This window comes from Phyllobates terribilis, unplaced genomic scaffold, assembly GCF_046119375.1.
Source record: "Phyllobates terribilis strain yellow unplaced genomic scaffold, ASM4611937v1 Scaffold_5__5_contigs__length_657084704, whole genome shotgun sequence".
Classification (NCBI taxonomy): Eukaryota; Metazoa; Chordata; class Amphibia; order Anura; family Dendrobatidae; genus Phyllobates; species Phyllobates terribilis.
In genome coordinates this window covers 69,501,846-69,520,914 of record NW_027362765.1, presented here as the reverse complement: position 1 = coordinate 69,520,914, position 19,069 = coordinate 69,501,846, and the positions used below count along the sequence as shown (strand labels likewise).

Genomic DNA, 19,069 nt, shown 5'->3' with positions numbered 1-19,069 from the left:
ATCGTCTGCGGGGAGAACCGTTATTTCGAACTAGCCCAACTGGACTCTGGAGCAGCCGGGAATCTTATTTCACAGTCCCTGGTAGAGAAATACCGCATCCCCACCAAACCTCTGGCTGTACCCTTGTCTGTTGCTGCCGTGGATGGGGGTCTCTTGCCACGCCCCATCCAACTCATCACCGAATCCATTACTCTGCAGGTGGGAATGCTGCATTCTGAGAGTATCTCCTTTCATGTTCTGCCTGGACTCTCTCACGCCCTCTTGCTAGGTCTACCTTGGCTCCAGAGACATGCACCCGTGCTTGACTGGCAGACCGGAGAAGTCCTTCGCTGGGGACAGGACTGCCATAAGACCTGTCTGGTTCCCGTCCATCCCGTCCGTCCTTCTCCTACCCCAGCTAATCTACCTGGACTTCCGATTCCTTATTGGTCTTATGCTGATGTCTTTAATAAAAAGGAGGCAGAGACACTACCCCCTCATAGACCATACGACTGCCCTATCGACCTGTTAACCGGTACTACTCCTCCCCGTGGGCGTATTTATCCATTATCCGCTGCTGAGACCCGGTCGATGTCCGAATATATTGAGGAGAATCTGGCCAGGGGATTCATCCGGAAATCTACCTCCCCGGCGGGAGCAGGCTTCTTCTTCGTCAAAAAGAAGGACGGCTCTCTCCGTCCCTGTATAGACTATAGAGGCCTTAACCAGATCAATGTGAAGAATAAGTACCCCCTTCCGCTCATTCCGGAGTTATTTGATCATCTGAGAGGGGCTAGAATCTTCACCAAACTGGACCTCCGTGGGGCGTACAACCTGGTTCGTATCCGTCAGGGGGATGAATGGAAGACGGCATTCAACACCCGGGACGGCCACTATGAATATCTGGTAATGCCCTTTGGTATCTGTAACGCTCCTGCCGTCTTTCAAGAGTTGGTCAATGACATCTTCCGGGACCTTCTCTACTCCTGCGTAGTGGTGTACCTGGACGACATCTTGGTCTTCTCTCCGGATCTCCAGACTCACCGGAGGGACGTTCGTCAGGTCCTGCTCAGGCTCAGGCAGAATCACCTCTTCGCTAAATACGAGAAGTGCCTCTTTGAGCAGACCTCGCTTCCGTTTTTGGGCTACATTATTTCTCAGACCGGCCTACGAATGGATCCAGAGAAACTGTCTGCCATCGAGAAATGGCCTCGACCGGAGGGGTTGAAGGCCATTCAGCGGTTCCTGGGCTTCGCCAACTACTACCGCCTCTTCATACCGCACTTCTCTTCCCGGACTGCCCCAATTTCCGCGCTCACCCGTAAGGGTACTAATCCCAAAGAGTGGCCGCCCGAAGCAGAGGAGGCCTTTCTTTCCTTAAAACAGGCCTTCTCTTCCGCCCCGGTGCTGCATCGCCCGGACGGCAACAAGCAGTTCTTACTGGAAGTTGACGCCTCCTCCTCTGGAGCCGGAGCGGTACTTACTCAAAAATCATCTTCCGGGAGGATGGTAACTTGCGGCTTCTTCTCTAAACTCTCTAAAATGGGAAATTTTCAAAACAGTCCTACATAGTCACTGTAGAAGGTACATACCTTATGGGAATAAAAGGGCGAGGAATAGGAGGAAGCCAATGTGGCTAAATAAGGAAGTCAAGAGGGCAATGAAAAACAAAAAAAGGGCTTTCGGTAAACTTAAACAAGAAGGCAGCGAGGAAGCGCTAATATCTTATAGGGAAAAAAACAAAATCTGTAAGAAACAAATAAGAATAGCAAAAGAGGAGACAGAGAGACTAATTGCCAAGGAAAGTAAAACGAATCCCAAACTGTTCTTTAACTATATAAACAGTAAAAGGATTAAAACTGATGGAGTTGGCCCATTGAAAAATAACCTGGGTAAAATCATAGAGGGCGATGAGGGTAAAGCAAACCTACTCAATAGCTTCTTCTCCACTGTTTTCACAAAAGAAAACAATTTATCGGAGGAAATGCAGAGTGATAAAGTAAACCCTCCACTAAATATCACCCACCTAACCCAGGAGGAAGTTCAGAAACGCCTAAATAATATCAAAATTGACAAGTCACCAGGCCCAGATGACATACACCCCCGGGTACTAAAAGAATTAAGTAATGTGATAGACAGACCGCTCTATCTTATATTCAAGCACTCTTTATGGACAGGGACTGTCCCACTAGACTGGCGCCAAGCAAATGTGGTACCAATATTCAAAAAGGGGTCTAAAAGTGACCCTGGGAACTATAGACCAGTAAGCTTAACGTCTGTTGTGGGTAAATTGTTTGAAGGATTTCTTAGAGATGCTATTGTAGAATATCTTAATGATAATAACTGTCTAACTCAATATCAACATGGATTCATGAGGGATCGCTCCTGCCAAACAAACCTGATCACCTTCTACGAGGAGGTGAGCTCACAGCTGGACCGGGGAGAGTTAGTGGATGTTGTATACCTTGACTTCTCCAAAGCGTTTGATACCGTGCCACACAAAAGGTTGGTATATAAAATGAGAATGCTTGGTCTGGGGGATAATGTGTGCAAGTGGGTAAATAGCTGGCTGAGTGATAGAAAGCAGAGGGTGGTTATCAATGGAGTAAGCTCAGGGGGTGTCAGGGTTACTAGCGGGGTGCCTCAAGGGTCTGTCTTGGGCCCTATATTATTTAATATATTTATTAATGATCTAGTGGAAGGGTTGCATAGTAAAATAGCAATATTTGCAGATGATACTAAACTTTGTAAAGTAGTTAATACAGATGAGGATAGGGCACAGCTACAGGAGGATTTAGATAAATTGGGGAGTTGGGCCAAAAAATGGCAAATGGGGTTCAATGCCGATAAATGTAAGGTCATGCACATGGGAAAGAAAAACAGCAGTCACCCATACATATTAAATGGGAAACCGTTGGGGAAATCTGACATGGAGAAGGACCTGGGCGTCTTGGTTAATAGCAAATTAAATTGGAGTGCCCAGTGTCAGGCAGCAGCTGCGAAGGCAAATAGAGTCATGGCATGCATCAGAAGAGGAATAGGGGCATATGATGAGAACATTGTTCTTCCTCTGTATAAAGCGCTGGTAAGGCCGCACTTAGAATATTGTGCACAGTTCTGGGCTCCGGTGCTCAGGAAAGACATATTGGAGCTAGAGAGGGTACAAAGGAGGGCGACTAAGGTAATAAAGGGAATGGAGGGACTCGAATACCCAGAGAGGTTGTCAAAATTAGGCCTATTTACATTGGAAAAGAGAAGGCTTAGGGGAGACCTCATAAACATGTATAAATACATCAGGGGGCAGTACAGAGATCTCTCCCATGACCTGTTTATACCAAGGATGGTGACAAAGACGAGGGGGCACACTATGCGTCTGGAGGAAAGGAGGTTCCTGCACCAGCATAGAAGGGGATTCTTTACGGTCAGAGCCGTGAGACTCTGGAACTCTCTGGGAGAGGAAGTGGTGATGTCCAACTCACTTAATGAGTTCAAGAGAGGCCTGGATGCCTTTCTTGAGAACAATAAAATTACATCTTATGCTGAGTGATAGTTAATTAATCCAGGGATTTAATCTGACTGCCAGATTGGTGTCGGGAACTGAATTTTTCCTCAATGATGTAAATTGGCCTATACCGCATGGTATAGGAATAGCGGAATAGCTGCAGTGCACAAGAAATAGGCTGAACTGGATGGACGCTTGTCTTTTTTCGGCCTTATAAACTATGTAACTATGTAACTATGTAACTCTTCTCCTCCTCAGAGCGCAATTATTCCATAGGAGACCGAGAGTTATTGGCCATCAAACTGGCATTGGAGGAGTGGCGTTACCTGCTCGAGGGGGCTCTTCACCCGGTAATAATTTACACTGACCACAAGAACTTGGCTTACCTCCAGCATGCCCAGAGACTTAACCCGCGCCAAGCCCGGTGGTCCTTGTTTTTTGCTCGCTTTGATTTTGTTCTTCATTTTCGCCCGGCTGACAAAAACGTCAAGGCGGACGCCTTGTCTCGATCCTTTCTGGTGTCTGATCTCGAGGAAGATCCGAAACACATCATCGATCCCGCCAGAGTAATGCAGGTGGCTCCCGTGAGTCTAAATCGTCTCCCTCCCGGAAAGACGTTCGTATCAGTACCTGATCGGGAGAAGATCCTTCACTGGGGTCACTCGTCTAAACTGGCTGGCCATGCCGGTCAGAAAAAGACCCTCCAGCTTATTACCCGGCACTACTGGTGGCCTACCCTGCACAAGGACGTAATAGACTTTGTTTCTGCCTGTGTGTCCTGCGCCCGCAACAAGGTTCCGAGACATCTGCCAGCCGGTCGCCTCCTTCCGCTTTCTGTACCTGCTGCCCCCTGGCAGCATATAGCAATGGACTTTATAACTGACCTCCCAGTCTCTGCCGGTTGTACGGTCATTTGGGTGGTCGCTGACCGCTTCTCCAAGATGGCTCATTTCGTTCCCCTGCCAGGCCTCCCGTCTGCACCCGAGCTAGCTAAAGACTTTATTCGTCACATCTTTCGTCTTCATGGCCTGCCCCTCCACATCGTGTCGGATCGTGGGGTACAGTTCACCTCACGCTTCTGGAGAGCCACTTGTAAACTGCTAGACGTCACCCTGGACTTCTCTTCCGCTTACCACCCACAGTCCAATGGTCAAGTGGAGCGGATCAATCAGAACCTGACCAGTTACCTCCGGCACTTCGTTAATGCCCATCATTCAGACTGGGTGGATCTCCTACCATGGGCCGAGTTCTCTTATAACAATCACGAGAGCGAATCCTCCTCCAAATCCCCGTTTTTTGTAGTCTTCGGTCAGCATCCTCGGATTCCTTTTCCTGTCTCCACCTCTGTGGACAACCCGGCTGCGGAATCTCTCGTTAGCAAATTTTCCTCCATTTGGGAGAGTATCCGATCCGCACTCCTTCAGTCGTCCGAACGGATAAAAAGACACGCTGACAAAAAACGCCTGGATCCTCCACAATTTCGTCCTGGAGATAAAGTCTGGCTCTCATCTAAATATGTCCGACTCAAGATACCTTCTTACAAGTTAGGGCCTCGGTTCATCGGTCCTCTGGAGGTCATCAGTCAGATCAACCCGGTGGCCTATAAATTGAAACTCCCGGCCAACTTACGGATCCCTAACTCCTTCCAGGTATCTCTCCTCAAACCTGTGGTACTTAACTCTTTTTCCAAGTCTACAGGTACGCCTCCTGCTCCGGTTTCTGCTGAGGACGAGTTTGAGGTAGAGAACATTCTTGCCACCAAAAGGGTAAGAGGAAAGACCTTTTTTCTTGTAGATTGGAAGGGGTTTGGTCCTGAGGAGAGAACGTGGGAGCCCCGGGAGAACATCCATGCCCCTCTTATCCTTGCTAAATTTCTGTCTGGCCTAAAAAAGGGGGGGGCCTAAAGGGGGGGGTACTGTAGCGCCGGCGTCCCTGCCCTCTGCTAGGCAGGGACGCTGTCCCCCTCACCTCTCTGCTCCGTGCCCGGCGTCCTCCTCCCGCTCTGCTGGCAGCGCGCGCTCCTTCCCGGCCATTGTGCTTAGGGCGCGCGCGCGCGCGCGCTCTCCCTCGCTCTTAAAAGGGGCCGCGCGCGCCGTCCTAAGGAGTCCCCGGCCAATGGCCGGAGGACTTCACCATATATAAGGCACCTCCTCCAAAATGGAGGTGCCCGAGCAATATTGTTGCACTGTTCACTACTCTGCTTCAGCCCTCAGGTCCCGTTGCCAGTTACCTGCCAGATTCCTGCCAGCTTGCTGTCTTTTTCCTGCCTGATATTCTGCTACCTGCCTGCTAGCCTGAGGTCCGACGGTCTGCCTTACAACTCCTGTCAGTCTGTCTAAGGACCAGCTTGCCCGCTCACCTGGGAGCGCACATCAGCTACCTGCCTGCTTGCCTGAGGTCCGACGGTCTGCCTTCCAACTCCTGTCAGTCTGTCTATGGCCAGCTTGCCCGCTCACCTGGGAGTGCACATCTGCTACCTGCTGCTAGCCTACCTGGAGGCTCCGCCGTCACGTGCTGTGACCACCTGCCTGTCCAGTAACTCCTGCCCGCTCACCTGGTAGCGCTCATCTGCTGCCTGTCTGTTAGCCTACCTGGAGGCTCTGCCGTCACGTGCTGTGACCACCCGCCTGTCCAGAGACTTCTGCCCGCTCACCTGGGAGCGCTCATCTGCCGCCTGTCTGTTGGTCTTCCTGGAGGCTCCGCCGTCACATGCTGTGACCACCCGTTTATCCAGAGACTCTCGCCTGCTCACCTGGGAGCTCACGTCTACCATCAGCCGCCACAGGTCGTACCAACCCTTTACCCAGAGACTGCCCCGGTCACTTGCCGTGACCATCTGCCCGTTCATCCAGAGACTGCCCCAGTCACTTGCCGTGATCTCCTGCCCGTTCTTCCAGAGACTGCCCCGGTCACTTGCCGTGACCATCTGCCCGTTCATCCAGAGACTGCCCCAGTCACTTGCCGTGATCTCCTGCCCGTTCTTCCAGAGACTGCCCCGGTCACTTGCCGTGACCATCTGCCCGTTCATCCAGAGACTGCCCCAGTCACTTGCCGTGATCTCCTGCCCGTTCTTCCAGAGACTGTCCCGGTCACCTGCTGTGACTGCCTGCCTGGTCGCCACCCGCTCCCTTACAAGGACCGCCCCCTTGTATAGTAGCTCAGAGGTTCCGCCTCCCAGACCCGTTACACTGTCCCCTCTATCACACAGTCCCTGCTCCCTCATTACCGGTCCCCAGTGCAGAGTCCCGGTGCTTCCCCCAGGACTGAGTCCTGTCCCCTCTATCACACAGTCCCTGCTCCCTCATTACCGGTCCCCAGTGCAGTCCCGGTGCTTCCTCCAGGACTGAGTCCTGTCCCCTCTATCACACAGTCCCTGCTCCCTCATTACAGGTTCCCAGTGCAGAGTCCTGGTGCTTCCCCCAGGACTGAGTCCTGTCCCCTCTATCACACAGTCCCTGCTCCCTCATTACCGGTTCCCAGTGCAGAGTCCCGGTGCTTCCTCCAGGACAGAGTCCTGTCCCCTCTATCACACAGTCCCTGCTCCCTCATTACCGGTCCCCAGTGTAGAGTCCCGGTGCTTCCCCCAGGACTGAGTCCTGTCTCCTCTATCACACAGTCCCTGCTCCCTCATTACCGGTCACCAATGCAGAGTCCCGGTGCTTCCCCCAGGACTGAGTCCTGTCCCCTCTATCACACAGTCCCTGCTCCCTCATTACCGGTCCCCAGTGCAGAGTCCCGGTGCTTCCTCCAGGACTGAGTCCTGTCCCCTCTATCACACAGTCCCTGCTCCCTCATTACCGGTCCCCAGTGTAGAGTCCCGGTGCTTCCCCCAGGACTGAGTCCTGTCCCCTCTATCACACAGTCCCTGCTCCCTCATTACCGGTCCCCAGTGCAGAGTCCCGGTGCTTCCCTCAGGACTGAGTCCTGTCCCCTCTATCACACAGTCCCTGCTCCCTCATTACCGGTCCCCAGTGCAGTCCCGGTGCTTCCTCCAGGACTGAGTCCTGTCCCCTCTATCACACAGTCCCTGCTCCCTCATTACAGGTTCCCAGTGCAGAGTCCTGGTGCTTCCACCAGGACTGAGTCCTGTCCCCTCTATCACACAGTCCCTGCTCCCTCATTACCGGTCACCAGTGCAGAGTCCCGGTGCTTCCCCCAGGACTGAGTCCTGTCCCCTCTATCACACAGTCCCTGCTCCCTCATTACCGGTCCCCAGTGCAGAGTCCCGGTGTTTCCCCAGGACTGAGTCCTGTCCCCTCTATCACACAGTCCCTGCTCCCTCATTACCGGTCCCCAGTGCAGAGTCCCGGTGCTTCCCCCAGGACTGAGTCCTGTCCCCTGTATCACACAGTCCCTGCTCCCTCATTATCGGTCCCCAGTGCAGAGTCCCGGTGCTTCCCCCAGGACTGAGTCCTGTCCCCTCTATTACACAGTCCCTGCTCCCTCATTACCGGTCCCCAGTGCAGAGTCCCGGTGCTTCCCCCAGGACTGAGTCCTGTCCCCTCTATCACACAGTCCCTGCTCCCTCATTACCGGTCCCCAGTGCAGAGTCTCGGTGCTTCCCCCAGGACTGAGTCCTGTCCCCTTTGTCACACAGTCCCTGCTCCCTCATTACCGGTCCCCAGTGCAGAGTCCCGATGCTTCCCCCAGGACGGAGTCCTGTCCCCTCTATTACACAGTCCCTGCTCCCTCATTACCAGTCCCCAGTGCAGAGTCCCGGTGCTTCCCCCAGGACAGAGTCCTGTCCCCTCTATCACATAGTCCCTTCTCCCTCATTACCGGTCACCAGTGCAGAGTCCCGGTGCTTCCTCCAGGACTGAGTCCTGTCCCCTCTATCACACAGTCCCTGCTCCCTCATTACCGGTCCCCAGTGCAGAGTCCCGGTGCTTCCCCCAGGACTGAGTCCTGTCCCCTCTATTACACAGTCCCTGCTCCCTCATTACCGGTCCCCAGTGCAGAGTCCCGGTGCTTCCCCCAGGACTGAGTCCTGTCCCCTCTATCACACAGTCCCTGCTCCCTCATTACCGGTCCCCAGTGCAGAGTCTCGGTGCTTCCCCCAGGACTGAGTCCTGTCCCCTTTGTCACACAGTCCCTGCTCCCTCATTACCGGTCCCCAGTGCAGAGTCCCGATGCTTCCCCCAGGACTGAGTCCTGTCCCCTCTATTACACAGTCCCTGCTCCCTCATTACCAGTCCCCAGTGCAGACTCCCGGTGCTTCCCCCAGGACTGAGTCCTGTCCCCTCTATCACACAGTCCCTGCTCCCTCATTACCGGTCCCCAGTGCAGAGTCCCGATGCTTCCCCCAGGACTGAGTCCGGTTCCCTCTATCACACAGTCTCTGCTCCCTCATTACCGGTCCCCAGTGCAGAGTCCCGGTGCTTCCCCCAGGACTGAGTCCTGTCCCCTCTATCACACAGTCCCTGCTCCCTCATTACCGGTCCCCAGTGTAGAGTCCCGGTGCTTCCCCCAGGACTGAGTCCTGTCCCCTCTATCACACAGTCCCTGCTCCCTCATTACCGGTCCCCAGTGTAGAGTCCCGATGCTTCCCCCAGGACTGAGTCCTGTCCCCTCTATCACACAGTCCCTGCTCCGTCATTACCAGTCCCCAGTGCAGACTCCCGGTGCTTCCCCCAGGACTGAGTCCTGTCCCCTCTATCACACAGTCCCTGCTCCCTCATTACCGGTCCCCAGTGCAGAGTCCCGGTGCTTCCTCCAGGACTGAGTCCTGTCCCCTCTATCACACAGTCCCTGCTCCCTCATTACCGGTCCCCAGTGTAGAGTCCCGGTGCTTCCCCCAGGACTGAGTCCTGTCCCCTCTATCACACAGTCCCTGCTCCCTCATTACCGGTCCCCAGTGCAGAGTCCCGGTGCTTCCTCCAGGACTGAGTCCGGTCCCCTCTATCACACAGTCCCTGCTCCCTCATTACCGGTCCCCAGTGCAGAGTCCCGGTGCTTCCCCCAGGACTGAGTCCTGTCCCCTCTATCACACAGTCCCTGCTCCCTCATTACCGGTCCCCAGTGTAGAGTCCCGGTGCTTCCCCCAGGACTGAGTCCTGTCCCCTCTATCACACAGTCCCTGCTCCCTCATTACCGGTCCCCAGTGCAGAGTCCCGGTGCTTCCCCCAGGACTGAGTCCTGTCCCCTCTATCACACAGTCCCTGCTCCCTCATTACCGGTCCCCAGTGCAGAGTCCCGGTGCTTCCCCCAGGACTGAGTCCTGTCCCCTCTATCACACAGTCCCTGCTCCCTCATTACCGGACCCCAGTGCAGAGTCCCGGTGCTTCCCCCAGGACTGAGTCCTGTCCCCTCTATCACACAGTCCCTGCTCCCTCATTACCGGACCCCAGTGTAGAGTCTCGGTGCTTCCCCCAGGACTGAGTCCTGTCCCCTCTATCACACAGTCCCTGCTCCCTCATTACCGGTCCCCAGTGTAGAGTCCCGGTGCTTCCCCCAGGACTGAGTCCTGTCCCCTCTATCACACAGTCCCTGCTCCCTCATTACCGGTCCCCAGTGTAGACTTCTCCTCATCTTCAGCTCTTACCTGTGGCCGCTTCCTACACAGAAAACCCTTTACTTCCTACAAGCCCCATCCTGCTCCTCCCCCCATGTGACTGATCACATGACTGTGACATCATCACAGGTCCTGGAAGCAGAAATGCAAAGGTTCCCAGAATAGAAAGAGGGATAAACTCTGCTCAGCTCCGGGAAATGTCTCTTCCCCCCCTACCGCCCCCAGCCACAGACATTTACCACTTCTCTCTCCCCCGGCTGGCGACTCTCTCTTTGGGGAGCCTAGGCTAGACTCCCCTTCATCTAGAGCGACATCGTCTTCCACCTCCTACCCATCATCTGTAGCATCGGCCAGCTTGGTTCTGCCTCTGGTGCCACTGGTCATCCTTGCACTGTATGGTCACTGACACAGAGCTGCAACCTGTTGCACCCACACACCTTATAGTATTCTCGGGCTGTCTAGTGCTGAGCTGATCCTTAGACTCCAGAAGCAAAAGCTACTGCTGGCAGTCTTTAGTGTCTGTGAGTATGCGTTCCACACTCACACACACTATTTTCTTGATCCCACCATGCTGCCACCACATGTGATGAAAGGCACCAGAGAGATGGCACAGAATCCCACCGTTGCCACCACATGTGAAGGATCTCCACTGTGCCTCCCGCATGACATCGCTGTTACATCAGACGGATCATGTGATACGGATCCACACTTTGCACCAACGTGACGTTCCGCCCCCCCTCGGGGACACATAAGCTCAGATTGGTACAGTACTACTCAGTCACCCCCTGTCCTCTGGGGTTCAGTAAGGTACTGGGAGTGAGAGGAGGTGGCCCACTCAGACACTGACGTGGCCTCACACTCACTCACACCCCTGACAGGCTGGGAGTGAGAGGAAACAGAACCTTATCAATCCGGTAGAGCTGGTACCAGTTCCTGGTAGACATGAGCCCCGGTCCATAACGGGAATTCTATCCGGCCAGAAACCAGCCCCAGTAGCATGTGAGTTGAACTGAACAACGGACGTGTGGATGGAGATAAAAGAGCAGCCCAAGATTAAATTATATATTTAATCGCATTAAAGGCACACTAGACAAGACACTATATACATAAGAGTTATACATACAGTACAGACCAAAAGTTTGGATACACCTCATTTAAAGATTTTTCTGTATTTTCTTGACTATGAAAATTGTACATTCACACTGAAGGCATCAAAACTATGAATTAACACGTGGAATTATATACTTAACAAAAAAGTGTGAAACAACTGAAAATATGTCTTATATTCTAGGTTCTTCAAAGTAGCCACCTTTTGCTTTGATGACTGCTTTGCACACTCTTGGCATTCTCTTGATGAGCTTCAAGAGGTAGTCACCGGAAATGGTCTTCCAACAATCTTGAAGGAGTTCCCAGAGATGCTTAGCACTTGTTGGCCCTTTTGCCTTCATTCTGCGGTCCAGCTCACCCCAAACCATCTAGATTGGGTTCAGGTCTGGTGACTGTGGAGGCCAGGTCATCTGGCATAGCACCCCATCACTCTCCCTCTTGGTCAAATAGCCCATACACAGCCTGGATGTGTGTTTGGGGTCATTGTCCTGTTGAAAAATAAATGATGGTCCAACTAAATGGAATAGCATGCCGCTGCAAGATGCTGTGGTAGCCTTGCTGGTTCAGTATGCCTTCAATTTTGAATAAATCCCCAACAGTGTCACCAGCAAAGCACCCCCACACCATCACACCTCCTCCTCCATGCTTCAAGGTGGGAACCAGGCATGTAGAGTCCATCCGTTCACCTTTTCTGCGTCGCACATAGACACGGTGGTTGGAAGCAAAGATCTCAAATTTGGACTCATCAGACCAAAGCACAGATTTCCACTGGTCTAATGTCCATTCCTTGTGTTCTTTAGCCCAAACAAGTCTCTTCTGCTTGTTGACTGTCCTTAGCAGTGGTTTCCTAGCAGCTATTTTACCATGAAGGCCTGCTGCACAAAGTCTCCTCTTAAGAGTTGTTGAAGATATGTGTCTGCTGCTAGAACTCTGTGTGGCATTGACCTGGTCTCTAATCTGAGCTGCTGTTAACCTGCGATTTCTGAGGCTGGTGACTCGGATAAACTTATCCTCAGAAGCAGAGGTGACTCTTGGTCTTCCTTTCCTGGGGCGGTCCTCATGTGAGCCAGTTTCTTTGTAGCGCTTGATGGTTTTTGCAACTGCACTTGGGGACACTTTCAAAGTTTTCCAAATGTTTTGCACTAACTGACCTTCATTTCTTAAAGTAATGATGGCCACTTGTTTTTCTTCACTTAGCTGCTTTTTTCTTGCCATAATACAAATTCTAACAGTCTATTCATTAGGACTATCAGCTGTGTATCCCCCTGACTTCTGCACAACACAACTGATGGTCCCAACCCCATGTATAAGGCAAGAAATCCCATTTATTAAACCTGACAGGGCACACCTGTGAAGTGAAAACCATTTCCGGTGACTACCTCTTGAAGCTCATTAAGAGAATGCCAAGAGTGTGCAAAGCAGTCATCAAAGCAAAAGGTGGCTACTTTGAAGAACCTAGAATATAAGACATATTTTCAGTTGTTTCACACTTTTTTGTTAAGTATATAATTCCACATGTGTTAATTCATAGTTTTGATGCCTTCAGTGTGAATGTAAAATTTTCATAGTCATGAAAATACAGAAAAATCTTTAAATGAGAAGGTGTGTCCAAACTTTTGGTCTGTACTGTACATAATGGTCAGAGATGCAAACACAATAGTATTGGTACAAAAGTATTCAGATATTAAGAGTCAGTTACCAGTCAGATGAAAGGCCTGGCTTGCGGGGGAGGGGCAGTCACATGGGAGCCTTGTAGTTCCCTCTGTTGGGTGACTTCTCCTACACAATGTGTTATCACGGCCTCCCAGAGAAAAAGCAATAGGCCAAGAGCTGCAGGAGCTTTTTAACCCCTCTGGGTCACCCCCCTTCTGTCCTCTGGGCTGGACCCAAATCTCCACCTCTGGCTTCTAGCAGCTAGAAACTCCAGAAACTGAGATGAGTCATAAATTCTGAATGGACGGTCCTAGGGAGACGGTTTTGGTGTCATAGGATCCAGCCGGGCCCCTGCTACGCATGGAGACTAAACACAGTGGCCCAAGGGGGTTCCGAATGGCTGTGCTGTGTATCTCCTTAATCCTTTCTGCTAGACTGGGTTGAGACCAAGGCAGACATTCACCATGTCCTTGGGATTTCAAAAATCTATTCGAGGTATGCCTAGGACGTATAGTATTTCCATAACTCGATATGAAATTCCTGTCTGTCTAACTAAAGGAAAAACACATGGTAACTGGCCCTTTGTTCTGAGTTGAACTGAGTTGAGAGGTGTGATATTTGTCACTAATTTGTCTTTTAACCTCCCCCCCTGCAACTGCCTGGTGTCCTGTGAGAAATGCACACTGAAGGGGGCTTTATAATCCTCTGCCAAATAGGATACAATGATCGACATGGAATTATATCTTCAATATTTTTCACAGGCGCCCTGTGCTCTTCACGGATGAGATCAGGTTCACGCTAAGCACATGTGAGAGACGTAACAGAGTTCGGAGATGCCATGGAAATTGTTCTGCTGCCTGCAACATCCTCCAGCATGACCGGTTTGGCAGTGGGTCAGTAATGATCTGGAGAGGCATTTCTTTGGAGCGCCGCACAACCCTCCATGTGCTAGCCAGAGGTACCCTGACTGCCATTGGGTACCGGGATGAGATCCTCAGACCTATTGTGAGGCCATATGCATGTGCAGTGGGCCCTGGGTTCCTTCTGATGCATGAAAATGCTAGGCCTCATGGGGCTGAAGGGTGTCAGAAGTTTCTGCATGATGAAGGCATTGATGCTTTGGACTGGCCTGACCGTTCCCCATACCTGAACCCAATCGAGAGCATCTGGGACATCATGTCTTGTTTCAACCAACAATGCCACGTTGCACCACAGACTTTCCAGGAGTTGACTGATGCTTTAATCCAGGTCTGGGAGGAGATCCCTTAGGAGAACATCCGCCGCCTCATCAGGCGCATGCCTAAGCATTGTAGGGAGGTTAGACAGGCACATAGAGGCCACACACTACTGAGCATCATTTCCTTGTCTTCAGACATTTCCACTAATGTTGGATCAGCCTGTAGTTTGATTTTCCACTTTGATTTTGAGTATCATTCCAAATCCAGACCTCCATGGAATATTCATTTTCATTTACATTGATCATTTTTGTTTTATTGTTCTCAATGCATTCTACTATGTAATGAATAAAGATTTGCAACCAGAATATTTCATTCAGTGATATCTAGGATGCGGTATTTTAGTGTTCCCTTTATTTTTTTGAGCAGTGCACATAAATCAATGAGAAACTACAAATAACACTGTCATGCGTTAACCTCTTTAGCCCCAGGCCTGTTTTCACTTTCATGACCAGGCCAAATTTTACAATTCTGACCACTGTCACTTTATGAGGTAATTACTCTGGAACGCTTCAACGGATCCCACAGATTCTGAGATTGTTTTTTCGTGACATGTACTTCATGATAGTGGTACAGTTTCTTCGATATGGCTTTGTTTTATTTGTGAAAAAAGAATGGAAATTTGGCAAAAATGTCTAAGGCACGTAAACAAGAGAGTGATGTCACACAAGAATTAATAAATAACCTTTACCACATGTCTACTTGATATCTGCATCATTTTTTAAACATTTTTTTTGATCAATAATTTCTCATTTTTACAACATAATTTACAAAACCATTTTTTGTAAGGGACCACATCACATTTGAAGTGACTTTGGGGGGCCTATATGACAGAAAATACCCAAAAGTGACATAATTCTCAAAACTGCACCCTTCAAGGTGCTCAAAACCACATTCAAGAACTTTATTAACCCTTCAGGTATTTCACAGGAATTTTTGGAATGTGGAGGAAAAAAAATGAACATTTAATTTTTTTTCACCAAAAAATTACTTTAGACCCATTTTTTTTATTTTCACAAGGGTAACGCGTAAAAATTGCCCCAAAATTAGTCGTCAAATTTCTCCTGAGCACGCCAATACCCCATATGTGGGGGAAAACCACTGTTTGGGCGCACGGCAGGGCTTGGAAGGGAAGAAGCGCCATTTGACTTTTTGAATGTAAAATTTGCTGGAATAATTAGCTGACACCATGTCACGTTTGGTGGTCCGCTGATGTGCCTAAACAGTGGAAAACCCCCACAAGTCACACCATTTTGGAAACTACACCCTCGAGTAATTTATCTAGATGGTGGTGAGAACCTTGAATCCACAGGTGCGTCACTGAATTTTACAACGTTGATCTGTGAAAATGAAAAAAAAATGTTTTTTCCACAAAAATGTTTTATCCCCAAATTTTTTCCAGATTGTACATTCTCACACTGGGAAATGGGTATAAATGCCACCAATATTTGTCACACAATTTCTGCTGAGCGTGGAAATACCCCATATCAGCCTGTGCAGTACTGCTTAGCCATACAGCGAGACTCGGGAGAGACGGAGCGCTATATGCCTTCTGGAGTGCAGATTTTCATAGAACAGTTTGCGGACTCCATATACAAAGCTCCCAAGTGCTAGAAGAGCAGAATCTCCCCTAAATTGACCCCATTTTGGAAATTATACCCCTTTGGGAACTTATCTACCAGTGTACTGATGATTTTGACTCCATGGGTGTTTTCCAGAAACAAGCATCAGTGGATGTTGCTGAGTGAAAATTACAAACTTCCATTGTAGTGCCCAGTATGCTGTAGTGACCAGTACGTTAAAGTGCCCAGCTCATGCTTCTGGAGACATGCACCTGTAAATTAGGTAAATTAGACGGGCTGTCATCGCTACAGAAATGCAAAACATGTGGATGATAAATGCGGTGGTTTAGGCACATTAGGGCTCAGAAGAGAGGGGGTCAACTGGATTTGGGAGTGCAGAATTTGCTGAATTTCTTTCCAGAGCCTTTGTACTACCAGGAACGTGGAAGTCCCCTATATTTCCATTGACAGATAACGGACCTGAGTGGGGGCTTTTTTTTGTGCATTGAGTTGAAGCTTTTTTTGGGAACACGTTTGGGACCACATTTATTCGGCGCTGTACGCTGAGCACTATCAGATTTTCCATCTAAATGTCCAAGTGACATAATTCAGATGAAACCCCCTGAGGATCCATTCACTATAATGAGGCAAAAGAGTTACTCTGGACCCAGTCTAGTCAGCGTTGTTCTTTTTTTCAGAGGAGCAAAAAACTGTGGACAACGGCACTTTTATGCCCGCCTAAAAAGACGGACACCGCCAGATCAAAGGACAGTCCACAGTGCCTCTATCTGCCTCACGATAGGGAATCTTCCTCTGGGGGTTCCTTCTGAATCACGTATTTCAGTGATTTACACGGAAAAGCCGGTGTAAGCGATCAGCGTAGAGGACAGGATAAATGTGAGCAGAGCAGATCTTTGGGAGACATAATAAACAGATCAGTAGCAAGTGAAGGATTGGTTTTATTTATTTTTTAATCCGTTCCTCGTGCGGTATAAGTGATTACATGACTTTATTCTTCGGGTTGGTGCGATTACAGCGATACCAGATTTGCATCTGGTTTTCATGTTTGGCTAGTGTCACACAATAAAAGACGCTTTTTTAAAAAAAAAATAGTTTTTGCATCCCCATATTTTGAGAGCTACAATATTTCCATATTTCTGCCAACAGAGGGCTTGCGTTTTTTCATCCCCCTTTCTATTCCGATTTTTGGGAGGCAGAATGAACAAAAACCAACAATTCAGGAATTGTTTTTTTTTATGCCATTCTTTATGTGGTAAAATTGATAAGGCAGCTTTATTCTCCAGGACAGTACGTTTACAGCGATAGCACATTTATTTTATTTTTTTTGTCTTTTACACAATAAAAATATTGTATAGAAAAAATAATTATTTTTGCATTGCTTTCTTCTGAGAGCGATAACTTAAATTTGTCCGCTGATAGAGCTGTATGGTGGCTTGTTTTTTTCAATGTATAATTTAAAAGCATCGTTTTCTGCCTCTTTTTTTTTTTTTTTATGGTGTTCACTGAAGGGGTTAACTGGTGGGACAGCTTTATATGTCGGGTTATTCCAGATGCAGTGATTCCAACTATGCGTACTTTTTTTGTTTTATTTTTTTTTTTATAAATATATTTATTTATGGGTACAATACATTTATATTATTTTTTTTTTACTATTTTGTGATTTTTAAAAAATATTTTTATAGTTTTGTTTAACTTTTTTTTAACTTTTTTACTTAGTTCCACTATGGGAATTTCACTTTCAGCAGTCTGATCACAGTTCTCACACAAACTTATTAAATCATGCACTGAGCATGATCTAAAAAGTTTGCTGGAGCCTGGTGACGTGATCAGGCTCATGACGACATCGAGTCACCATGGCAATGGTGGCAGTCGGAGGGTAGAGGGTGCTCCTGCCCTCTGCCTGCCTTCTAAATACTGCGATTGCTAGCGATCGCAGCATTTAGGGGTTTAAAAGTGCCTGGTGTCAACTGATTCTGACAGCTGACCCCTTGAGGCGATTGCCTGCGCACAGTTCCCAACATCTAATAAACAAAATCCCAAAAACATTCTGCTGGTTGGCACATCAACACGTATAGACGTGTGTGTGCCACCGCAAGGAGACCACTCCAGAAAAATTGAAAAAACGCATATGCTATACTGCAAGCTACTGAAGATAAAAGCTTGGCTCTGTGCATGAAATGTGTAAGCTGCTTCTGTAGGGGTACTCTGCCCCATGTTCTGTGGGTGAAATTTTTAACTGGACTGCGGGTAGCAAGTCTCATGGCCGACCACCAGCTCAATCCAAGATCATACTACCAGCTTTTCATCAGCAACATTTGTAATGTACACAATTGGATCTGCAATTTTGGAGCTTGTGGAAAATGTGAAAACATGCCCTGTGGGTGAAATTTTTAAGAAGATTCTGTGGGGGTACTGTGCCCCTTACTTTATGGATGACATTTACAAGCTGTTAATATAGGGGTACTGTGCCCCATGCTCTGTGGGTGAAATTTGTAAGCTGCTAATGTAGGGGTACTGTGCCCCATGCTCTGTGGGTGAATTTTTTGAGCTGCTTCTTTGTGGGTACTCTGGCCCATACTTTGTGAGTAAAATTTTGAATAAAATTATATGTGAGTACTCTGGAGCATGTTCTGTGGGAGAAATTTGCTATCAGCTTCAGTGGGGGTAGCAGCTGTGTGTATTCTTTAACCCATATATGTGGGAGTATTGTACCTTTCAGCCGCTGTGTGTACCTTGCAACCCTGCTTGTGGGGGTACTGTGCCCCATTGTCTGGGTGTGAAATTTCTAATCAGCTTTCTCAGGGACATGTGAAAACATGCTTTGTGGATGACATTTGTTATCAGCTTCTGTAGTTGTACTGTGCCAATGCGCTGTGGGTTAAGTTTTTAACTAGACTGGCGATAGCAAGTCTCAGTCTCTGTGAGGGCACTGTTAAAGTTGTAATGTTATTCATTTACTTCCTATCCAATTTTATGGTATAACATCTCTCCTTGCTGTATCTATGTCATCTGCTGAATTCTCATCTTGAAACAATTTTATGGTATAACATCTCTGCTTGCAGTATTTCTGCTATGTTATCTGTTGCATTGTATTCAATATATCCTGATATATATCTGTTCTCCCATCACTGTAGACTTTATCTGATGGAAGGTGTTATACTGTGTCAGGCATAGTGTGTTAGGTCTGTTTTTGATCAGCTCTCCACCCCCTGGTGTGGTTCCCAGGTGTTCATTTATCCACAAGCAGCTCCCACAATCCCTCTCACCTGATGCTATAGTCCTCCCTATATATCTAGATGCATCATAAGTAGTGATGAGCGAACGTGCTCGCCACTGCTCAGTACTCTCCCGAGCATCATGGTGCTCGGCAAGCTCGGCGAGTATTTCCGGGTTGCTCGGGCGGGAACTCGGGTCCCCGCCCTGCATGTTTGGTGCTCTTTAGAGAGACAATGAACATGCAGGGATTTCCTGCCACGCACTGTAATGCCGTAGCCATGTT

At 49.0% G+C, this 19,069-nt stretch overlaps 1 protein-coding gene across 6 annotated transcripts in view; it reads right to left on the bottom strand.

Annotated features, from left to right (window-relative positions):
* The window catches only part of LOC141270715 (uncharacterized), a 669,979-nt gene that overhangs the window by 167,780 nt on the left and 483,130 nt on the right, over positions 1-19,069 (bottom strand). The window contains exon 1 of one of the 6 annotated variants that reach the window (XR_012321737.1): positions 10,023-10,108. The exons of the other annotated variants lie outside the window; for them this stretch is intronic. The gene's annotated coding sequence lies outside the window, so the exon portion shown is untranslated. Of the gene's footprint in view, positions 1-10,022; positions 10,109-19,069 lie in introns of those variants that run through there. 6 annotated transcript variants of the gene reach the window in all.